The sequence below is a fragment of the Argiope bruennichi genome, chromosome 2, assembly GCF_947563725.1.
Source record: "Argiope bruennichi chromosome 2, qqArgBrue1.1, whole genome shotgun sequence".
In the NCBI taxonomy this organism is placed as follows: Eukaryota; Metazoa; Arthropoda; class Arachnida; order Araneae; family Araneidae; genus Argiope; species Argiope bruennichi.
In genome coordinates, this window is record NC_079152.1 from 123,535,401 (window position 1) to 123,560,345 (window position 24,945).

At 28.7% G+C, this 24,945-nt stretch overlaps 1 protein-coding gene across 2 annotated transcripts in view; it reads left to right on the top strand.

Moving 5' to 3' along the window:
• Positions 1–1,472: 1,472 nt before the first annotated feature.
• LOC129955785 (MATH and LRR domain-containing protein PFE0570w-like) overlaps positions 1,473–24,945 on the top strand; it is a 92,280-nt gene continuing 68,807 nt past the window's right edge. For both annotated transcript variants that reach the window (XM_056068250.1, XM_056068251.1), the window contains exon 1: positions 1,473–1,764. The gene's annotated coding sequence lies outside the window, so the exon portion shown is untranslated. The remainder of the gene's footprint in view (positions 1,765–24,945) is intronic.

Genomic DNA, 24,945 nt, shown 5'->3' on the forward strand with positions numbered 1-24,945 from the left:
CAAGAGATTCTGATAGGTATTTCTTTGATACGTGTCGATTTCTGCAAGGAAATATTAGGTATTTTTAGGTTAATGTACTTCAAATGGATTTGGATAGTAGTAAGAGATTTTTATCCCTTCACTCGGTTTGCGAGAAATCCAGATTCAGCAACTTTTTACAGAATGCGTTAAAGATAACTAAATAAAAAAAAAAGTGGATTTTGGGCCAAGAAATAAAAATTTAGAAAATTTTAGAATAAAGTAATATGGCTAATTTAAGATAAAAATTTGGTAATCAATTATTTAAATTAAATTAAGAGGTCTCATTACACGCAAGCACGAACACACAACACACACACAAACTTTAGAATGTTATTCTAACTGCAAGTATTTTTATTGCAGTTTAGAGATTTAAACGTTATAAATAATATAAAATAGTCCTATATATGTTTTAATTTTTTAAATATTTGCGAAAATTTTGTTTTACACTAAAGCTGAACTTCTTTCAAATATTCTGCTACTCTCAACCAATAACAAATGATTATAATGGAATATTCTTCAGCACATATAATGATTGAAGAATTGACGTCGTATTGAAACAAAAGTTTGTCAATGTCTCTAAGTATCTGCAAAGGAGGAGTCTAAGCTTTTAATTCTCAACAGCCGTTCAACTCCGTTACAGATAATCTTGGTGTAGATTTTGATTCATTTCCCAGACGATATTAGAAATAAGTTATCTCTTATTATATTAATAAATAAAAGAAAGCTTATGTCCGAAAATAAAAACAATATATATCAAATGAATCAAAATAACTTTTATTATTCTTAATAGAAGATGAAAATTATTTAACGTAAAAAAAATATGTAAAAGTTTAAACAATTGCTATCATTAGTATTTTCGATGTAAGGAGGGTTTTTGCATATGATTGATCAATAAGTCCCATCACAACTGCTTGGAAAGTCTTTTCCTGGAACGTGTCTCAGTATGTAAGGGTTTTTACCTATGCTTCAATGGAATCTTGTTCTCAAGCTTCTACTGGATTGGACAGATTGAATCGATTGCTAATCTTATGATGATTCAATATTTTTAATCGAAATGTTCACTGTTCATGTCAAAATCATAACAATGATTTGTAATCATATCTCCCTTTGTATAATGTTGATCAATGATATTTGAGAATTTTTGATATTGGTTAAATCATCATAGTAGTAAAATATTCGCCATCCCTACTTAAAGTTACTTAAGATATACAGTTCAAAGTATACATTGCTCAAGTGTGACAAGGGTGTTTAAAAAAAATAATCTTGGAACATGTTCAGTTTTTGAGTTAAACAATACATTTTCTGAGTTAAACCGAATTTTTCTCTATGGAACATCCAAATTTGTTCTTTCATGAGATCTCTATGAGAAACCGAAAATTTAGGATGTTGCTGAAAATGTTTACAGGTCTTTGTTTTCTAGAAAAATTTCTTCTATCAACTGGCATCGCTGATTTATCAACAATATTTATTTATTCTCATTCACAAGCTTATAATATTTGATCAATTCGAAGCATAAATTGCTGATGTGGACAGAAAACTTGGATGCTATTGTTTTTTGATATTGAATTTTGAATTTTTATAAGCATGTGTTTTAAAAATATACAGAAATACTGAAATGTTTACTGTGTTCGCAACATGGCTGCCCTGCACAATGCTAATACAAAACATTCCGAGAAATGTTTTTCCGATTGAGCTCCTTATAAAAATCTGATTTTGAAAGCTTCTATAAGGACCAGATAAAAGGTAATTTTTTTCTTATTGTAGTTTTTCTTAATCACACTTTTACTTTTTTGGAAATTATTTTGTATGCAAATGTACATGCAATTGCTAAACACGTTCCTAAGTGCAAATGTTTTGCATTAAATGTCATAGAAAAACAAGAATTTTTATGCTGTATAAGATCTTGTTGTTAATTATTTTATTGATTATTTATATACTGTGAATTTTTTGTTGACATCTAATATTAATACTTCCAAAATACATTATAATTGCTATTTTGTATTTAATAATGCGTCGTATGTCACTTTGTTATTTTAGACAACTTTCCTGAATGTAAACAACTATATCATAGATTTCTCCACTAAATCTTATGTTATTCTTAAATTTAAAGTTTTGAGTATATTGTTCTGTGCATTGTAAATGTTCATGTATAATTGTGATTTTTTTTTCTTTCATATTTGTGGATATTTGGATATTACTTATTAATTCTATTAAGGTTTTGATTAGAATTAATGGAGAGCTATCACGCAGTGAAACATATTAGTTTTCAGTTTATCGTTTCAGAAGTATTTTTGAATTGTAAATTCATCTAGAAATAAAACAGTAAGCATCCTGTTTAATTAAATATTTATTTATTCTTATAAATAGAAAATGAATTTATGTTTCGCAGTTGGATCTCATTTGTTTGAATATTACTAGTAGGTTCGAAATAATGATTAAAACACATTATAACTACCTATTAAAATTTATTTTAAACAATTAATTATAATTTTAGCCTACCTAATCTCATTTTATTTGTTTAGTTATATTACTGTCAATCTAAAAACCTGATTGCAAAATCTATATTGATATCAAAGCCTAAATATTCTTTTTCTAAATCATAAATTTTTCCCACCATTGTCATAAGTTTTTTTGCTGCTTACTGAGTGCATTAATTAAGTAATTATTTCAATAACAATATAATGAAATAAAATTTTAAGTATATAAGAATCAAGGAATATTAATATAGTTGTAAGTTTTTTTATTGTATATATATATTGTACTGTTTTTTCAGATGAGTTTGATTCAATTATTAATAATACATATTATTTCTCTGCTTAAATATAGTTTAATTAAATTAATAAATACTATTTAATATCTAAATTAAAATAAGGTAATATTAGTGAAAGAAGTTCTTGAAATATATCGTAAAATGTTATCAAGTTTCTGTAAAGAATTTTAAAAAAATCCAATTTTTTATTTTTATTAAGAATTCTTATTTCTCATTAAGAATCAACCTATATGTACATGAAATGTTATCTTTATAAGTAAGGTAATATGGTTGGGTTAATACATATTTGTTATATCAGGTGCAGGTTGATACTGATACTCTATTGTAATTGATACTTTTATTCGATACTGCTTGAAACTGATTCTTTTCCTTTAAATGTATATTTACTATGCTTAACCTGTTATGGGTTGTTATTAGAAGAATATAGAGACAGGCTCTGAGCTATGAGGAATATATGAATAAAACAGATTGTATTTGGTGGACAATATATATGTAAAGATATCTTCAAATCTAATTTAAATATTAATTCATTTCCAAATTTTTTTATTGTCCCATATTAACTTTATCCTAAAATAGTTTTCTATTTCTTAATCCAATTCCCTCTTGTTTATTTAATTAATCCTACACGAGCTCTGTAAAACTGCTGAAATCAGTGGATTCTCACTTTCAACGTGAAGAGATATAAATCCTTAATGTTTGCAACATCCTTTTAAAAATACCTATATTTCCCTCTCCTAAGTCTACATGTGTCAAAGAAATATTTATCAAAATTTCATTATAAAATCACTGAGGGGAAGAATTTTGGTCTCTTTTGCTCTTGTATTGCGATGTGAATTGATGTCAATTTCATCATCACTTTTACATAATATGCCTCCTGGATGAAATAAAGTGAAGTTTTAATACTTGAACGTCCAGGTTTTCGATTACCCTTAAATATCCACTGGTATCATTTCGACACCCGAACATAAAATAATTGTAATAACTAAATAATTACTGAACTACTGTTTAGTAGGGTTTAGTTTTAAGAACTTTTAAATATTATTTCAGGTAATTTTCGTATATTAACTTATAACTCGTATAAAACTTTTTACAAAAAAAAAAAATTACTTAATCTTGTAAAATGAATTAAAACAATAATATTCATAAATATTAGTATAATAAGCAAAATCATAATTTTTGTGAGTGCAAGTTTTTTAATCATTATTTATTGTTTTTATGCATAATGTTTTGTACATACCTCATTTGCAATAGATACAGTGATATTAAATTTTTCCTGTACATTTTCCACACAGCATTTTCATGTACGAGACACATTTTTTTAGTTGCATTTCCATTACACTCTTTAATTTCACACTTTTTGCATTTTAGCGAATTTGTAATCCCTTTAAATTCAGTATTTATTACTGGAATATTGTCAATTTCATTTGCACTTTCTTCAGATTCATCGTTGTCACTTTCACACAATCTTATGTCTTCATCGGAATCTAAATCAGAACAAGATAGCTCACCATCATCCGATTCATTCTCTAAAGGCTTTCATAACAAATTAGCAATTTCATCAGGGCTTAGACCTTTCCTATGAGCCATCGTTTCAGAGTGTGAAATCATTGAAAAATCGAATGACATTTTTTATGAGCAGATAAGCAAATGCTAGGTAACAAAACACTTAGACATAACAATTTTAGTATAATTGATTCATTTCTGCTGTGAACCCCATAACACTGCATTCAAGGCCAAACAAATGTGCCATAGTATTTTGGGAAGTTTGTTTTACTTAGTGATTTATCATTTGTTGAATGATAGCTATTTATAATGATAAACTGCCTTGGTGTCAAAACGACACCAGCAGTTATTCTAGATATAATTAGTTGTAAAATCTTTCCTAATTAACCTAGAACCACAAAACGTTTTCTGTTAAATCACCATGGGAAATGAATAAAAGGCACGAAAAATTTTGAAATTCCCTGCGAAAATGTGGAAAGTACAACCAACTAAACAGGCTCTGGTGTCCAGTTGACACCGATGGACGTTCTAGTATTAAAAGTTTCTTCTTCTCAGCCCACAATTGCTAAAAAAGATTTTTACACAGACACACACACACACATATATATAAATATATTAAAAAATGTGAGAAGCTGCTCTAAACCCATACATGGAAGTTATGTATGACACTTTATTTCCTTAATCTTATTACAGTGAAGCTTTTAAGTATGTTAAACATTCAGTCATTGCTCCTATTAATGTGCCATTTTGCAGTGTTTCCATGAATGACCTTTTAAAGTAATTTTACTGTGCTGTAGTAAATCGTAATTTAATATAGTACATAATTATGTATGTTGAATTTATAAAACCTAATATGATAAAATTTGCCATAAATTTTCAATTACTGCAATTTTTTTCTTGGTATACTTTCCTATAATCTTTAGAAAATTATTATTTGTTAGACCTATTTTGCAAAATTTTAATTTTTAATTAAAAAAATTTTTTTTTTGCCATAGATTGAATTACTAAAAAAGAAGCAATGAAAAAAAAAAAATTTTTTTTTGGAATTTTTGTTTTTTAGTAATGAATTTTAAATGATTTTTTTTCACTGCTTTACAACTGTTACTCATTTTTTTGATTTTTTTTCACTGCTTTACAGCTGTTACTCATTTTTTTATTTTTTTTCACTGTTTTACAACTGTTACTCATTTTTTTAATTTCCCAGTGAAATCTGTTTTTTTGTATATTTATGTATGTAATAATTTTTAATTAATTTGTGTTTAAAAATTTCCTAATCACTTAAACTCTGGCTCCTCTATAATTTTAACTTGTGAGTTACATAGGTGTACTTGTGAGTTATATACTGTGTTTGCAAATTCCTATAAAAAACCATGTAAGTTCGGAACACTTTCTTGCACTCTCTCTTCTCTGCCATTCTTTTATCATGGCTTCAATAAATAAATCATGAAAAAAAAAAAATTGATGTTAATAAATAATGAAAAATAAAAATCCTTGAGCACCATAATTATATCTTCAAATTTTTTGTACATACATATATATTTAGTGTGTAATGGTTTATTTTGACTGATAAAACAATGCATAACCTAAATCACTAAAGTTAACACAGCATTTGGCAGGAAGTTGCTTTACGAATATTAGATGCCTTCTAAGAAAGGATTTTCCAAAGTTTTAATTAGAAGTTTAAAAAGTAAATAGACTTTTAGTATGCATCCATGAAAGTGCCAAAGCAAATTATCCCACAGACTTTTTTATACAGTTTTAGAAGGTTAAAGAAACTAACTTTCCAATAAACAAGCTTCGTGTGAATGAATGCATTTTTTTTTGTTTAGTTTTAATAAATTTTAAGAAATTATGTTTGGACACAGTATGTAACATGGCATTTTATTATAGTAAATCACAGAACAATATAATTGCTTTAACAAGTCTTTGAATTACCTGATAAAAAAAAAAGAAGCTTTCTTTAGTCTTAAAAATTTTAAAGCAGTTCATTGATTATGATTCTTTATTTGATGAATATAGTTAAATTTTGATGCAATACAATATATTGTCTCAAATTGACCTGGCAAAAGTACTATACTTGTAATATTTTGGTATGGCTGGTAATAATATGATACTGACAATTGTAATATTTTGTTTTCTTTTAACATGTAACTACAGATCTGGTTCTTTTTAATCTTAATTTGATCTTGGTATTAAAACCCTGAATTGTGATATCTTTTTCTTATCTCAATTATCTGTGTTTTTTTTAAAGCTTTTAAAGTTTTTTATTCTTCTGGGTTAAAAAAAAAATTAAATTTTGTCTATGTTAGACATTGAAAAATAGAAGACCTTTAATTTTAATCTTAAGTAAAAAGCAATAAGATAATTTGTTGTCAAACCATTTCTGAACCCTGCTACTTTTTTTTCCGTTAAAAGTATGAACTTAAAAAGATGCAATTAAATAATTACAATCCATTTATATTATACCTTTGTTCTTGTGTCAATTTTGTTGCACTGTTTAGTGTGAAAACTATTGATGGTTGCCGTCTGGGAATGATTTATCTCTTAGCCTTTTAAGATTGCTACATATGGTTAGTTGAGAAAATATATATATATTCTGTATCAAACCTGATAGATTTTATTTGTTGCTGCATTTATATAAGTCAAATGCAACTTGTTTACTGACCCCTCAGTAAGTCATTGCCCAGTCATAATGTCTTGTAACTCAAAATTTGATAGACAACTGCATATAAACTGGAATATTTATTTCAATTTAAACAGCATTAAAACATGAAGATTTATCTCTTTTTACTTTTCTCGTATATAAAATATAGAGAAAGTATTTTAATTGTCAAAAACCTGGAACTCAAGTTTTTGATTAATCTCCATTTTAAAAATTTCCATCTTTTAGTCATTTTCTGTTTGAAAACCATTTTTGGCATAATGTCTGTGTGTGTATGACAAAAATAACTCAAACATGATTTGAGCTAGATGGCTGAAATTTGTATATGGTTATTACACCTAATTTTTAGATTTCTATAAAATTTTGAACAAAATCCGTTCAGAGGAAACCTATCTGGCCAGCTGTTTGAATATAAATTGGTAATTGTAAAACAAGGAGAGCTAGATGGATACAATTTGAAAAACAGATTTAGCATCTAAAATGTAAATACCTATCAAATTTGGAATCAGATCCATCAAGGTTTTGACTTTCTGTTGGTCTGTGCTTTTAAGAACATGTAAAATTGGAAATTCAATAACACATTTATTTAAATATATAAAATTTCATATATGATTTTGTTATTACAATTATACTTCTGTGACAAATTTTGGTTTCAGATGATGAAAAACAACATATCTAAATCACAAATTTGATTTTCAAGTACACCTATTGCTAAATGTCAGGGATTAATTGGCAAAACAATTCGCCAAGTGTCAATTATGATAGATTTTTAAAAAATGCAAAATTCATGCCAAACAGCTATATGTCATAGCTATTTTTCTCCAATGCCTTGCAAGGCATTCATACCATTATCCAAAGTTCACTTTCTTGGGTATATGAGAGAAGGAGGGTAACTTTACTTGAGAGTATATAGGAAAGTTTTGGAAAGACCATTCTAGCTGGTTTTAAATGCAACCTTTAATTTTTGATTCTGTTTTGATGTAAATGTGATGAAAAAAGTTTTGTTTATTGCTAAAATTATTTTGTACTATGCTTCTTCATTAATGACAATATTTTCAGAAATGATGTATCCATTAAAAGTTATAGAAATTTTTTTAATTTTAAGAATTGTTGAAAAAGTTACAGATTTTTATGTTAATATTATGATAATTTTATTTATTTAATTTTTTTTTTTGTGGTTATAACAATTTGTGTTATCATTTTTATTTCTTTACCAAATAAAAAGGCTTCTTTTATATTACTATAGAAGATGGGTGCAAATGCAGAAATAAATATTAATTTACATATTTTAATAAATAAATAAATAATAATTTACATATTTGAAAAAACATATATATTTCAGATTTTCAATAAAATCTATGCATTATTATTATGAAATAGGTAGCATCCTGTGTTTTAAAGAATACATATTTTTATGTAAGAATGCATGCACAAAAGCATGCTTAATTTTTTGGCTAAGATGTTAAAAACCTTTTTGCCTTGGTTACCTGCTTTATATTGTGTTAATACAAGTATGATTTTGACACTATCATCTAACCTAACCAAGACTGGTAGCTAATATTGACATGAATATGATTCCGAATCAGGATTTCTCTTCCTTAAAAAAAGATGCTTTGCTTGTTGATGATGTGATAATAGCTTTGGTTTTGACAGTGATTGATGGATGGTTGAGAAAAGGAAAAGAAAGTTTTTATAGGCTGATATAGTTTGTATAAGGAGAAGGTGGGAATTCTTCAGTGGCATATGTGCCATTACACGAGTTAAAGGACATTATGGCTAGATTTGAAATATGTGGTTAAAAAAAGAAACATTACACATGCTTACATTGTCATCATTAACAACAAACTAAATGTTATTAACCTAATATTTTTCATCAGATTGATATAGTACCTCCCAATTAAAAATGAAGTGATTCAAAAATTGATGCTGTGTATTGGATACTCCTAGTTTGTATTAGTTTTAAGTGTTGAATGCTTTTACCAAGAGATTTCATGTCAACTCAATATACTCAATGAAATTCAACACCTCAGTTAATAAAATCTAACATGATTATTCATATAGGCTTGAAAAAGTACCAAATTTCATACAGATGAATCTGCTCATTTTTGTAATTACAGCTTTGTAAAGTTTCAAAAATTTGTTCATAAATGTTGAACTGAATTTTATAAAAAACTACTTTGCCAATCCATCTAAATGAGTTATAAAGTTAGGAGATGCATCATTTTTTAGTGATTTTTATGTTCTTTCTTGTGATAAACACCATCGTATAGTTTAATATACAAATTTTTTTTGTCAAAATCTAACAATTTTTTTCAAACAGTACATATTTTAAAACTTATTCTTTGAATAGTTAGTGACATTTTATATATCGCAGAGCAAAATTTAGATTTGGGACTATGAGAGATTAGTTGTTAAAATTCTTTTTAACGAAACTTGATTTTTTAAGATATCTTGTATTTAGCTGTCTAACACAAAAATGCGAATTTTGATACTTCCATAAAAATAAATATGGACATAAACCTCAAGAAAAATTTCTGTCATGTTTTTAAAGTAAATTTTTTAGTTGATAGAATTTGTTTATCATCGAATTCTTGAAAAGGCCATATTTGTTTGGTCTATTACATTTCAAATGTAATGTAACTTCTTTCAGTGTAAGTCACAGGATACACTTTTTTCAGAATATCTGTTATTGATATTCACAAAACATTTTGTAGTTATAAGAATGATATATATATGCCCTAAATGGATGAAAAATAATTTTTACTTTATCAAATTCTACATTCTTCTGTGAAACATACCATGAATCATTAATTTTCTTTATTCTTATTCTGGAGGGAACAACGCCTCAGATACAACCAATCCAACATTGTGGAAAGCCACATTTATAGAGGCGGTGAAAGAATAATTTGTCCCAAGATCTTTTTAGGTGGTCACACTGACCTGCATGAGTTCCATGGAGGAACTGTAAGCGGTGGAAATGTCAAGATGAGATCCTTGATCTCATATGCCACTACTGTTGGTAATGATTTTCTTCTGATGAGGATAATATGGCAACTCGACTTATTCAGGATTATCTTGATGGTCACGGTAGCGAGCGAATGGAATAGCTACCACGATTCTTAGACCTGAGCCCTTTGGACTACTTTAGGTCCTCTTCAAGATCGTTTAACATGGAATTACTCTGTGTGGAATATCGTAATTAGGGATGCGTGTATTCGTTGTGACTCCAATTATTGCGACGTTTTAGAAAAATAATTTTATTTACATTTTAACTAAAGAAATTAAACATTTGATTTTTACTATGAACTTCACCGAGCCAGTGCGCGCGAGAGCGTTCCGAAGAGAAAGAGATAATAACTTTTTAGCAATACCCGGCGCGTCAATTACGTAACACACACCCTTGACCGAACTTGTAGTTTACAGATATCTGATATGATTTTTGATAGGCATTCACTACAAAGTATTCCCCCCCCCCCCCCAGTGACGAAAGGAATGAAAATTACTTGGAAGTGAATGCAATCATGAGAATTATTACAATATAATAGAAAAATGAATAATAATATATTGAACAAGAATTATAAAATATAAAAATGTTTTAAATTTCCTCGCTCAGTCGCTTAGGAAAATGAACAACTTTGCCATATCTGATTATTTTTTAAAATTTTTAGAATTATCATTTTATGTAAATTTCCGTTTCCAAGTTACTTTTGGTGGTGTTTCTTAAATTTCATTGGTAGGTTTACATCTGTCTATGGTGACAGTTACATTTTTACCATTTATATCTATTACAAATTTTTTATCTGCCCGAGATTTGACCAAGTGAGGTCCAGAATCAGGAGAAATTAATGGTGGTCGAACTCTATCATTTCTAAGGAATATGTGACTGCATGAAGTTAAGGATGCATTTACGAAAAATTAAGAATTTCCATGAAGAATTTGGATTTAGTTTTTTCATTATTGAAACTAAATTTGACACATAAGTGGTGTGTTACAGTTGTATTCACAATAGAATCGTCACTCAGAAAATCAGATGGTAAACGCAATGTAGTGCCATATACGAGTTGAGAACTAGTAGTATTGAGATATTTTTTAATAGCTGTACGCAAACCTAATAAAACTATAGTTTCTGTCCACTGTATATTTTCGTGAACCATAAGAAAACCTTTAAGATATCTATGTAGTCTTTCTGTCATACAATTTGATTGTGGTTGGTATGCGGCTGAATGTATTCTGTGACTAATTAAAATATTCGTGAGTTCACGAAAAAGTGTGGATTCAAAATTTCGACTTTGGTCTGTTGTGATTGGTGTTCCAAATCTGGATATCCAACTATGCACAAGTGCTCGTACAGGGGTCTCAGCTGTCATATTAATTTTTGGAATCACTTCAGATCATCTGGTGAATCTCTCTATAATCGTGAGATAATACTGAAGGCATTGAAATGAATGTGAGAGAATCGAGCATCCGGTTCGGCAAAGGTGCTAAGAGGAGCTTTAGTGTGCTGAAAAACCTTAGTTCGTTGGAATTTGACACATGCACGACCTCGATCTCTTAAATCTGATTTCATTTTTGGCCATATGAATCGTTTGGAAATTAAATTTGAGGTTGCTGATGTACCAGGATGAGATAAAAAGATGGACATTTTCGAAAATTATTTGTTAAAATGCGTTTGGAATGAAAGGTCTGAGCTTGAGATAGAAGGTCGAATTCAATCAAATTTTGCTCGCTTATTATTAGGCTGGGCGATGACCGAACTCCATCATCGCGATATATCGTTCAACATACATCATTTCTCGATATATCGTAATTTCGTTATTTATTTATAGCTATTGTAGATTATAAATAGCATCTTTTAGCATATTATTGTAACAATATAGTCTTAATATACTTGCTAATTAAGAAGACTCAAAATAAAAAGTATTTTCATTTTATATAATAAAAATATTCGCATTTTTTTTCAATAAAAATAATTAGAAAATAACTGTGTTAAATCCCCATCAATATAGTGTGTCAGTGTCAAATCAGTATTTACATTTTACAGTTTATCATAATTCGTTTTTTCGTTTTCGTTTTATCATAATTCGTATAATAAATTTGAGGATTTTACTTTTTTTTTATTGCTGATTTAGAAAACATAAGTTTCTTTCATTCTTCATAAAAAAACAAAAAACTACATAATAATGTGTTTAACAAATAAAATTAAGTATTTTAATTAAATACTTAATTTACAACTTATTTTAATGAAATACAAGTCTAATATCTTGAAAACTTAATTCTATATTGCATTACATACATTTTTATTCTTATTTTAATAATATTATTGGCAGTGTTAATTTGAATCTACATTAGAATTTTAACAATTGGTAAATTAGATAATTTAAATTAAAGATGCTTTCATATTATTTACTTTTTTAAAAATCAAAAAGAGACAAAAAATAGCAATTAATAAGTAAAATGAATAAAAAATATCATGGAGTATGAGATTATTTAAGGAAAAAGATGCAGTACATTAAAAATTTAAAAAAAAAGGTCTTCCAATTTTCGTTTAATTATGAAACAGTGTGTTAAAAAAAATGCTGTTACAAATTATTATTAATACGAACTCCACGAAAAAATTAGCCAACACTTAAATAAAACTGTAGATATCTGAATTTTAAAATTCTTATTATTTATCTATTATTTCTAATTTATTTTATCAACATTTTGGCATATTAGGAAATTTGAAATGAAATGAAAAATTGAAAATTAAAGTAAAATATGAAAAATTAAAATGAAGGAAAAAAAATGAAATAAAAAATGCTATATAAAAATGGTTAGTGATTGAAAAATTACCTCTAAAATAATTTTTGTTTTAAAAACAGAAAAATAATAATTCCACAAAAAATATCTTAAGTCAATTAAATGCCGAATTTTTAAATCAATTCAAAATACTATGTATATTTGAAAGTAATAATAATAAACTAAAAAAAAAGCTCATAATTAAAAAAGGAAGGAAAAGATAACATTTTTAAACGGCTTGAAAACTTTTAAAAACCGCAACATAAATTCCAATCATATAAACTGAAATTAAATCGGAATAATAGACATTTATCTATTAAAATTATCTTAAATATTAAAAAAAGCAGTTGAATAAAAAATATGTTATTAAATTGGAAAAGAGCTTTTTTTTTTTTTTAATATATAAAACAAGAAAAGTTGTACATTTGTAGAAATTTGAAAGTGCATACTGCTGAAAAGCATGTGGATTATAAATAAGATTAAAAATAATGTTAAAAAAAACCATTATGCATTTTCCTCTTATATAAAACAATGCTTTGAAATCCAGTCATAAAATATTAATGATGTAATGACTGATTCTCAAAAATTTGATCATTATTGAAAGCTCGAAAATTCAATAAGGTTGGGAAGTTCGATCAAGTCCGATCAGCAAGGAGCAATTCATTAAGTTCAATGACCATCGTAATTTAGGTAGCTATGAAATGGATGTGAACCGTTTTACTATTAAAAATAATCTTCAATTTAAATATGAAAGTATTTTTTAAAGATATAAAACAAACGAAAAAAAATTAAAAATATAAAAGCACATACTACAGAAAAGCATATAGATTAATTTTTTTTTAAGTGCAAACATATTTTCTGTTGATATCTATATCTATCTATCTATACTTATAATAAAGTTGAATGCGTGTGTGTGTTGGCCTTCTACAAGCCAGACCGTTTGACCAATAACTACCAAATTTGGCGCATGTATAGGTTGGAAGTCGGAAATGTGCATCTCGGAACGATTTTTTAAAATTTTTAATTAATTAAAAATCAAGCGTAATTTCGGCGTTTTTTCGACATAACTTTCTAAAATATCATAGCGCGAAAATGATTTTTATTATCAAATTAAAGTTCAAAAAATTATTTTAATGATACCAATGTTTTAACCTGTAAATTAAGTTCCCTTTTTTTTTAATGAATTAAAAAATATTTTAACTATGTAGTTATAAATAGCCATAATATCTGAATTAATCAATTCGATAAATGCTATAAAATGTATTTAAAATTAAATAATGTTTAGCATGTGTTGCGGAACACATTTTGCAGTTCAGTTGTTTGTATGATGGGTAAACTTTATCCATAAAGTTATTAAAAATTATTAAATTGTAGTAATAAATAATAGTATTAAATTATTACTATTTTTTCTGGAAGGTATTTCGGATATTTAAAATAAATAAAGCATAAAAAATTTTCTTGAATTATAAATATATCTGAACATAAAATATACACAATATACTATATTTAAATAGAAAACTTGCTGGTATCTTTCAGTTCAGGGTATAGACAGCAATTTATTACAAAATGACTTGCTTAAAATATGACAGTGTTTATGGAAATATTAACGAAAATTATATACAGAGGTGAGGGGAAAAAAAAAAAAAAAAAAGCTGAGAGCAACAAAAGTAAACACTAATCGAAAACGTAAATTAATTTTGAGTGTCGATTTATTGCACCTCGATTCATCGTCAACCATAATTCATGGTCATACCGATAAATCGATATTTTTCAAAAACTGATATCCCCCCAAAATTTTCTTTCGATAAATAGGACTGTGTTGATTTTCGACCAGCCGGTTCGCCAGTTTTAATGCTCGTTAAAATTTTCAATTAAATATTTTATATAACTTGTCTTCTAACCCTCGTGTTCTTTTTGTATCGTGGCAAGATTGCTTTTTTGCAGAAAAGCAAAAAAAAAAAAAAAAAAAAAAAAGTATAGCTATACATTTTGTGTAGTATACCTCATTTTGTATAGCATCTCATTTTGTATAGTATACCATACATACAACTTTATAAAAATTATTTTATAGTGGTAGTATATTTTTATAAAGTTGTATGTATGGTATACTATACAAAATGAACATAAGGGTTAATAGTTTCTTCATCAAAATATTTTTAAGCTTCAAATTTTGATAATCATACAATTCACTCATACTATTTATTATAAAGGCCTTAAATTATAATGTACTATGTATCTAATTTTCTGTCAGCTCCCGTAAAACTTGAAATTAAAGTGGAAATCATTAAACTGCAATTAATATAAAAATATTTTTTACTGAAACCAAGCTTTTTTTAAAAAAAAATATGAATATGGAAAACAAAGTCGTTTAGCATTTAAGTCTTATTTGTTACAGAATATCTTTCATAATTTATGTAATACCTCAAGATTTTATTCGACAAAAACTTCTCAGATTCATCATAAAATTCAGGTTTTAGTTTTACTTCCAATAGACTTTAAATAACGTGAATAGCATTATTTTATTTTATTTCATTTCGGTCTATAAAAAATTCGATAGATTTCAATAGATTTTTCAATAAATTCAATAGATTTCATAACTCAAAAAATTATGAAATCTATATTTTATACAGTCCTTTGGTCCCAAGGATTCATATTCTGAGATATTTTCTTTACTCTTCACCTTTTAAATAAATAAATTAATGTTTCTATCTTCTGCTATCAAATCTGATCTATTTAAGAAGTTGGATAGGATAGTTTAGAAAAATCAACATTTTCATAACCTTAAGTCAATCAGTCTTAAGAGACCGTGGGCGTTGATTAGGCTATCATCTTTGAGATAATCAATGAGGTGATCTAAAATTGTCCCCCCCCTTTTTTTTTTTATCGAATAGTGATATTCAAATTTTATAAACAAGTCAGTGTTAGTAATTGATTTAGTTGATTGGAATGCAATTCTTTTTATTTGAAATATTAATGTCTCAAAAATACTTAGTTGAATATGATTCATAAAGCAGAAGATCTAGATAAAAGCTAAACATTCATAATTTGGTAGAGCATTTATTGACTCAAGTTACATAAAATATAATGATTTACCTCATTTAGACCATTTTAACCCATGTATTTCTATTATTAAAGGTTGACAAATTAGCCGTTGGGCCCTGAATTAAGAGGATACATATTATATCATGTTTGCCTTAAATAAAGTTGATTTATTGAATAATAATGTAGATTTTATAAAAGATCATATAAACCTTTCTGCATTTATTTTTTTAGAAAATTCCATATTTTATATTTATTTCATTTCATACAGACACGTGCTGAATATTACACTTTCCTTGATTTAATTTCTAGTAGCAGTTAATTTATTTATAAATTTGATCTTTTACCAGTGTGATGGCAACCCATTGATAAAAGTTAATTTTTTTCCTTTCACGCTTAACGTGCTCGTGCAAGTTAAATTTAATTTTATTTTGCTCGAAATAAATTGTTAAAAAATATGGTTTAAAATATTTTTGAAAAATTCATTAAGAATAGAAATTTAATTTATAGGTTAAAACATTAATATCATTAAAAAGATATTTTTTTGAACTTTAGTATGATGTAAAAATTATTTTTGTGGGAAAAAATCTTCAAAAATTATAATGCAAAAAAGCCAAAATTTCGCTAATTTTTAATTCATTAAAATTCTAATTAAAAATTTAAAAAATTAGTTCCAAGGTGCATATTCTCGACCTCCAAGGTATACAGTGCTAATTTGGTAGCTGCAGGTTGAACGGTCTGGCTTGTAGAGCGCCAACACACACGCACACATCAAAGTTCTAAAATTAATTAAATATCGAATAAATTGGGAATTAACAAAAATTTCGCATTTTTTCCCCTGTAACATAAAGGGGAATTATCCGGTAAGAAATATTTTTAATCAGATTAAAATTAAAATTTTATCATTTCAATTATATCAGGCTTATTTCCATTCATTATTTTTTTTCAGTTTTTATTAGCTTAAAAAAAAAAAGCTGAACTCATTATGTTAAATTTGAACTACTGTATCACTGTTTTTTTTTAAAGTTTAATTTTTATCTTTTTACCATTTTTTCATTGTTTCAGAGTTGTGATTTAAAACAAGCCTAAAAGCAAGCAAAATTCAGTCGCTCGAAACGGCGACAAGAATAGTAAAGCTGTTGCAAGCAAATGGAACAAATTCTTGATGATGCAGCAGTTTCAGTCTGTGAGAAATTAAAAAAAAAAAGTTCTCAAATTACCAAAGAATTTCTATATGCAAAAAACTTTTCACTGTAAATATGCCGAAAAAAATTGGAAATAATCTTAAAATGGATAAAAACATAAGGAAAGGAAACATTCATGTAATTTAAATGATTTAAAATGGAAAAGGACGAAAATTGGAGACGATTTTTAAACTGCAGAAATTTGGGAACACACTAGTTGAAAAGGCAGAAAAATAATAGATTTCCAGTGCGTAGCGGGATCAAATAGTTTTAGGAATTGAAGTCTTAACAGTGTGATTTAAAGTATTTTAAAGACATAATGTTTCCTGTCTATTTTTTAAAATGTAAATAAAGATATTTTAAATTTGTATTTGTCTTTTGCATTTTCACCGTTATTCTGCCAAGCCTGAGTGAAAAGTAAGATTAAGAAATTCTTATGTGGATTGTTTTTATGGATTATTATGAATTTATTTTAGTAAAAGGGTTAATTTTGTTTCATCTAAATTGTGAATGCGTTTGTGAAGTCGGCCCTTAGTAAAATGAGCGTCTGATAGTTTCTGTGTAGTTGCTAGCTGTATATTTTCATTACGATCTCGAAAACCACCTTAAGCTGCAAGTTTTAGCTTATTAACTGAAGATGAATATAACTATTTGGCTTAGTGCTCTCTACCCTTAAGTATTTAAAAGTGAAAAGCTAGAAAGTAGTCTTATATTTTAAAATTAGCAATGAAAATATGTTATTTAGATTTATTATTTGTGTTTCTATATCTGAAATATGTAGTTTTGGGATTGTGGAGCTTGCGCTCACTCATTAAATAGTGCCATTTGTGGTCACATTGAAAGTTTACTGGGACTTGACGGGCATCTAGAGGGGCTATTATAGAGAATGCACATTTCTCGTATAGAAAAGAGAACGATTGCAGAATGACCTTTTTTTTTTTTTTTTTTTTTTTGAAATATTTATCTTTTTTCTCACAGTAAAACTGATAATTTCTCTTTAAGAATGCTAGGCACATTTTTGAAACTTAATTTTAGATTAGGTTTGTTTGCTTTTTTTTCTCTCTCTGTTATTTTGACCTGATTTTAAATATGAATAACAGTATTGAAGTTTATTAAAACATTGAAAGGTGCCAGCTGTGCATAATGGATATCAGTATTGGCAATATCGATGTAGCCTTGAAAATATGGTAACATGGCGTTGTATTAACAAAAAGTTCGAAAAGTGTAAAGGGCTGCTGAAAACAAATCTGTGTTCTCTCTGAAATACCTCATTCTTGTAAGCCGGATAAAGTTCAGATCGACGCCAAGAAACATTTAGTGAAAATTAAAAGGAGAGTTCGAGATTATCAAGCAATGTCCAATTATTATCAATATTTGAAATTTTTAACAATGAAAATAAAATAATTATTGCATTTTTAACCTTTCCTTGATTTGTTTGGATATTATACCATTAAAAGCTATAATTTATACTATATATTGAAAAAAATTCATTTAATTATTACCTTCATTGTAATATAATCAAAAATAATTCGAAATAATCTTTGAAAAATTTACATTAAAAACTAAAGATACATCAGATTTTAGAATCACAAACTTCTATAATTGTTGTAGATATAAAAGTATCAAAAATTGTTACTCTCAATAGTTTTCAATATATCATTTTAGTAAAATTGTTTTAACATTTATTTAAATCAGATTCGTAATGGAAAGGAAATAGAAGTAAAAAGAAAGTGCATAAGTGGATTAATTCGATTTTGAAATTATGCCAATTATCAGCTAGTTTTAAATGATTGAATGCTACATTTTTTGTTACTTAAAAAATACTGACAGCCAGAGCTTCAAATATGTCGAAAGTCAATTCTACATTTAAATAAGTAGCATTAAGAGACAAAATAAACATTTTTTTTCTTTCAAAGAAGAATTCTTTATGTTAAGAAGAATTATATATATATATATATATATATATATATATATATATATATATATATATATATAATATGCAATGAATTGATGATATTTTTATGCAGTGAATTAGCTAGGCAAAACCCCACCTTTGCTTATTTCAACACACCTTTATGTCAAACATTATTTTAAAAAATATTTTAAATCATGTGAATTCTATTTACATAATCAATACTGCTTTTATCCAAAGAAATGTCTTATAATGTCTGATAGAGAAATTATATTTTACAATAAAAGATAAAGAAAATAGATGTCTAAAGAGATAGATATATATATTAGATAGAATAGGGAATTGAATTTTTAGGCTATGATACGACTCAAGTTTTGGCTTCAAATTCAGGTGTCGGTGATACAACTATATAAATTAATACATACACACACACACAAAAAAAATGTAATTGGTCACTAAATAGAATGACTCATTCTATAGATTTTGTTTCTATAGATATCATTCTATTTTTAAATTAGCAGAAATAAGCAAATTCTGTCTTATTTGAATCACTTAAACAGCCTTTAATGAAAAGTGACAGAAAACTAATTTCAATAAAGGAAAAGCGGTAAATTGTTTGTAGTTTATTTGCCTTTAAAAATGGAATAAACTTTCTGAGAAATACACTTTCAAGTGGAATAAACTTTCTGAGAAATACACTTTCAAGTAGAATAAAACATAGGCTATTAAAATTGTTTCATCGGTCCAGTTAAAGAAAATGGTTCCTCTAATTACACTTTTAAGCTCAATAATGCAAAATATTTTTTTGATTCTGAAGTTCAAATCAACATATAAAATCTGAACTCACGTTTGATATTTTATGAACTGTAGCATTTCTTTTTTTCTATTCGTTTGTTCCTCAAGATATAAAAGCACACAGCCTTAGTTTTTGTATTGTTTGGCGTCTTTAATGTTAATTTATTATATCTTCTTGCTTTAGTTTTTGTCCAATTCCAATTGATAATGTTTATAACTGCTTTATGAGAGCTACGATAAACCCTCGATCTGTTTGCAGTTGGAAAATTATTCACAAACTCATTCTCGTGGACTGTAAATTTAAACTAAGTTTATTTTATGCTCACACTTCTTAAGTTAAAAAACATGACACTTACATCATTCTGCTCCCGCATCACACTGAAAGTTGTACCTGCTGCAACAGCGCTTGCCATTGGTTGCGGAACATTCCGCCCCACGTTGCAATGTTTACATTCAACCAATGAATCATATAGTTATTTCAAATGTAAATAGAAAATTAACACAATACGATAACATTAAATAATTCACAAAGAAACACTAATATAAGATTACTACTATAAGACCACTAGATAACACATTATTAGGTAAAATACAGACTTGTGAAATGGGTCGTTTGTAAATTCCAGTTTGATTTTTCACTTTAATTACTCTGACCCGTTTGTCTTCACCAAAATACAGTTCAGTTATTCTTACTAATGCCCATTTTTGCGGCGGTAGGTTTTCATCCTTAAGAAGCACTAACAATTTGACTTTCACATTATCTTTTTCGACCATCCACTTGGACCTCTGTTGCAAATTATTTAAATATTGTATATGCCATTTTTCCCAAAAAAATTTGTATTATTTTTGTCAGTTTTTTCCAATTAGACAAACGGTTGCCTTTAACCTGAATTAAATTTGGCTCTATAACAGCATTTAATGGTCTGCCAATTAAGAAATGAGCAGGAGTTAACACATCAGTATCGGATGACAGAGGCATAAGTGGTCTTGAATTTAGAGTTCCTTTATCTGTGTAACGATTGTTAGGAATTCTTCATAGCTCAATCTAGTATTGCCTAAAACTCTTTTGAAATATTTAAAAGCTTTTACTCCGCTTTCCCACAGGCCACCAAAATTAGGCGCTCTCGGTGGCAGAAAGTTCCAATTAATTCCCTCAGATGACATATAACTAGCAAGGGCATCGTCTGGGTTCACAACTAAATTATATAACCTACAAAGCTCTTTGTTTGTTCCAGGGAAATTTGTGGCGTTACCAGAAAATAACTTCGAACATAAACCTCTGCGAGCCACAAATCTTTTTAAGCATGCTACGAAGGCCTCTGATGTCAAGTCAGTGACAATTTCGAGGTGAACGGCTTTTGTGACTAAGCATACAAAAATTCATACATAAATTTTGTGATAAATTCCTTTCCTTTGGTGTTTGTACTTAACAAGGAATGGGCCACAAAAATCAACACCTGAGCAGTTAAATGGGAAGTCAAGAGTCGCACGTTCTCTCGGTAACTCGTCCATTAATTGTTCCACACTCGTGGGTTCAACTCGAAAACACTAATGCAATCGTGCACGACTTTCCTACATGTTGCCTTACCCTGGACAGGCCAGAACTTTTGTGTCACATAATGCAAACCTAAATGAAAATATCGCTTATGATAGGATTCTAAAATAAGCTTAGTTAATTTATGACTTTTCGGCAGAATAATTGGGAATTTACTATTAAAACTTACATTAGCATATTTGATTCTGCCATTTACTCCAAGTATTCCCTCTCTGTCAATAAAGGAATTTAAACACCGTAACTTACTTTTAATTGGAATACTTTTTTGTTGCGTTAAAAACCTTAGCTCCTCCGAAAACTCTATTCGCTGAGTTTCCTTTACAATAAAAAATTCAGCCTTGTGGATCCCTTCTGTTGTTGATGGTTCCAATCTCCTTTCAGCTGGGTACTTCAGGTTGTGGAAGAATCTGAAAAGATAACTTACAACATGCAAAATTTTTACATAATTATTACTAATAGTTAATAACTCTTGAATAAAGGAATTTTAAGTCACAGTAAGTACAGGTAAGTCACTTTGTCCTGCATTTTTAAGTTCACAAGTAAATTGGTCTTTTATGATAGATGTAGGAATTTCCCGATTGGGATACCCTCGATCAGACAGGAAAGTAGGTCCCTCGAACCACAGTCTGCACTGATGAAGTTTATCGGGATCGAGTCCTCTGGAGATGAGGTCAGCGGGATTCTCAGAAGAAGGGACATATCTCCAGTCGTCAATGCAAGTGAGGTCTTGAATTTGGGTTACACGGTTGGCCACAAATGTCTTAAGAAGAAATGGTTCTTTGCGAATCCATGAAAGAACGATCATGCTTTCGCTCCATAGATAGGTGTGGGATATTGGTAATTTGAGAGCATGTATCACCATTTTCACTAACTTGGCTAGAAGCACTAAAGCGCAAAACTCCAATCGTGAGATGGTAACTTTTTCATGGAGACACTCTCGACTTACTGGCAATCAATTTGATTGATGCGTGACCATCTTTAATACACTTACTGTAGATAACTGCACCATAAGCGGCTTCTGATGCGAATCAAACCCATGGATTTCAAACCCATGCTACTAACACTGTAAGGATTCGACGAACTTTGACCACTCTTTAGTTAGTTTCTCAGGCAATACCTCATGCCAGTCCAGCTTCAAAGACCATAATTGTTGTAAAAATATTTTTGCCTTTGTCGCTACAGGTCCTAGTAATCCAAGAGGATCGAAAAGTCTTGCTATAGTGGATAAAACGCAACGTTTTGTGACTCGGCAGTCTTTCCCTTGAGACGCCTTGAAATCGACACTAAAGTACAGGCTTTCCTTTTTGGTATTCCAAGAAACTCCTAGGACTTGCGTTTCCTCGGAGTATGTAAAATTATAGATTTCTTCTCTACTTGACACTAACTCATCACAATTACTATGCCATTTATTGAGTTGCATGCCAGACTTTTCCAAAATATCAATTAACTGCCTTTGAAGTTCTTTGGCGGTAACTAAATTATCAGAACTGGTTAACACGTCATCCATATAATAGTCTTTCTTTAACACTGGGGCTAATGGATAGTTCTCGCACTCATCTCTAGATAACTGAAGTATGACTCTTGTTGCGAGAGAAGGTGCACTTACTGTTCCATAAGTAACAGTTTTGAGCTCATAGGTTTTAACTGGCTCATTCACTCCCTCTTTCCAAAGAATTCTCTTAAGTTTTGTTTGGCTCGGATCAATTTAAATCATCCTATATATTTGTTTAATGTAGCCACGAATCCATAAATATGCTTACGAAATCTTGTTATTATATTAAACAAGTCTTTCTGAATAACCCCACCGTTGTACTGTAAGGAGTTAAGAGAATTCCCTAATGTTGTTTGTGAGGAGGTATTGAAAACCACTCTAAGCTTTGTAGTACTTTTATCAGGGCGCCAGACTCCTAAATGTGGTATATAATATGTGCCTTTTTCTTCCTCACACTCCGAAATCTCTGTCATGTGACCCAAATTTTTGTACTTGCGTAAAAGTTCCTTATATAATGCTAAATAATCAGGTTCCTTTAAAAACCGATTCCACAACGAATTTAATTTTTTAAGGGCAATATCTAGATTTCCCTAAACATATTGGGTCATCTTTTAACGGCATTTTTGCAACGTACCTTCCTGTACTATCTCTTTTAACGTTTCTCTTAAAGAGCTCTTCGCAAATTATTGCTTCTTCATTTTTGGGTACCTCAATCTGCACGTTTTCTAATTCCCAGAATTTCTGTACAGTTTCATTCAAAGTAGCATTATTCTCAATGAAGCCGCAATGTATCCCCCTCTGAGTTTCAACGGGAACACTTCCACTAGCTACGTATCCCAAAACAGTATTTTGGAAAATTAGATTACTATTAGCCGGACAAATCAGACCTGGCTGCAACAATTCATAAAAAATTTCGGCACTTAAAAGCAAATCTACACGACCTGGCACATTAAAGTTCTCATCTGCGAGTTTTATATATTTTAACTGTGGCTTATTAATCTTTTAATATTTTTGACGGCATGAAATCCGTAATTTTAGATACAATTAAAAAAATCCAACTCTTTTACAAAGTTTTCCTCTAAGTTAGAAATCACAGCATTAATAACATATTTAATTTTTCTGTATGTATCTCCGATACCACAAACTGTTAAATTGGTTTTTTTCTTTTTAAATTAAGACTATTCGCACAGTCTGAAGTCATGTAATTATTCATTGTCCTTGATCTAAAATCGCGCGCACTGGATAAGTATTTCCTCTATCATCTCTTAGTAAGCAATTCACAGTACTCAGCAAAACGGTTTTTGAGTGATTATTACTCTCGTAGAGTGTACCGAATTATTGTTTTGATAAGTGATAGCTGGTTGAAACATCGGTGCTTTTGGTGAAAGCTCAGACTCTCGATGGGGGGGGGGACTGCAGATTCTGGAAGGAGGGAAGGACATTCCCGCCCACTCGCATTGGTTTCACGTTCATTACGCAATGACTCAGAACTTCTAGGAAAATGTAAAGAAAAATGATGACGCTTCATTTTTCTTGCTCGTTTACATAAAGAACATGGAAAATGGGATTTACAATTATTCACTAAACGTTTGTCAAGGTAATTAAAGCAATAACTATTTTTCTTAATTACTTCTGCTCTTTCAGAAACAGGCAACGCCATAAATTTTTACATTTATATAAAGGGTGATTATTTTCAGAACGCAATATACACTTTACATTTTTGCTATCAGCAAGAAATATCCTCGACACATTTCTAGAATTAGAAGATTTTTGATTAGTGTTTTCCGTTAAAGATTTTCCTCGCGATGCAAAATAAAGATCTGCTTCTTTTCCTTAAGTTATGGGATCAAACCAACGATCTGATTGCCTAACGCTTACATGGGACGCGGTTTCTTTATCAAGCGATTGAAACAATTTGTCTCATACAATTAATTGTTTAAGTTTCAAAATCAGACACTTCTCACAATTTTAGATAATAATCAAAACTAGATTTCAAACTTGTTACAAACTGCACATGGGTTTCATTTGCTTGCCTAGTAGTTTTTCTGAATTGCTCTAAGCACAATTGAGGGGTTGGTTGGAACTCTCTCAATACAATATTCTTTACTTTATCATAATCACTCAACTCATTATCACTTATGTATGAAATTACATTAGAAGCTTTCTCACCTAATAAATTCAAAAGAATTTCCCCTTTATATTTATCGAGTACCTTTGTCGTTGCAAAAACTCTT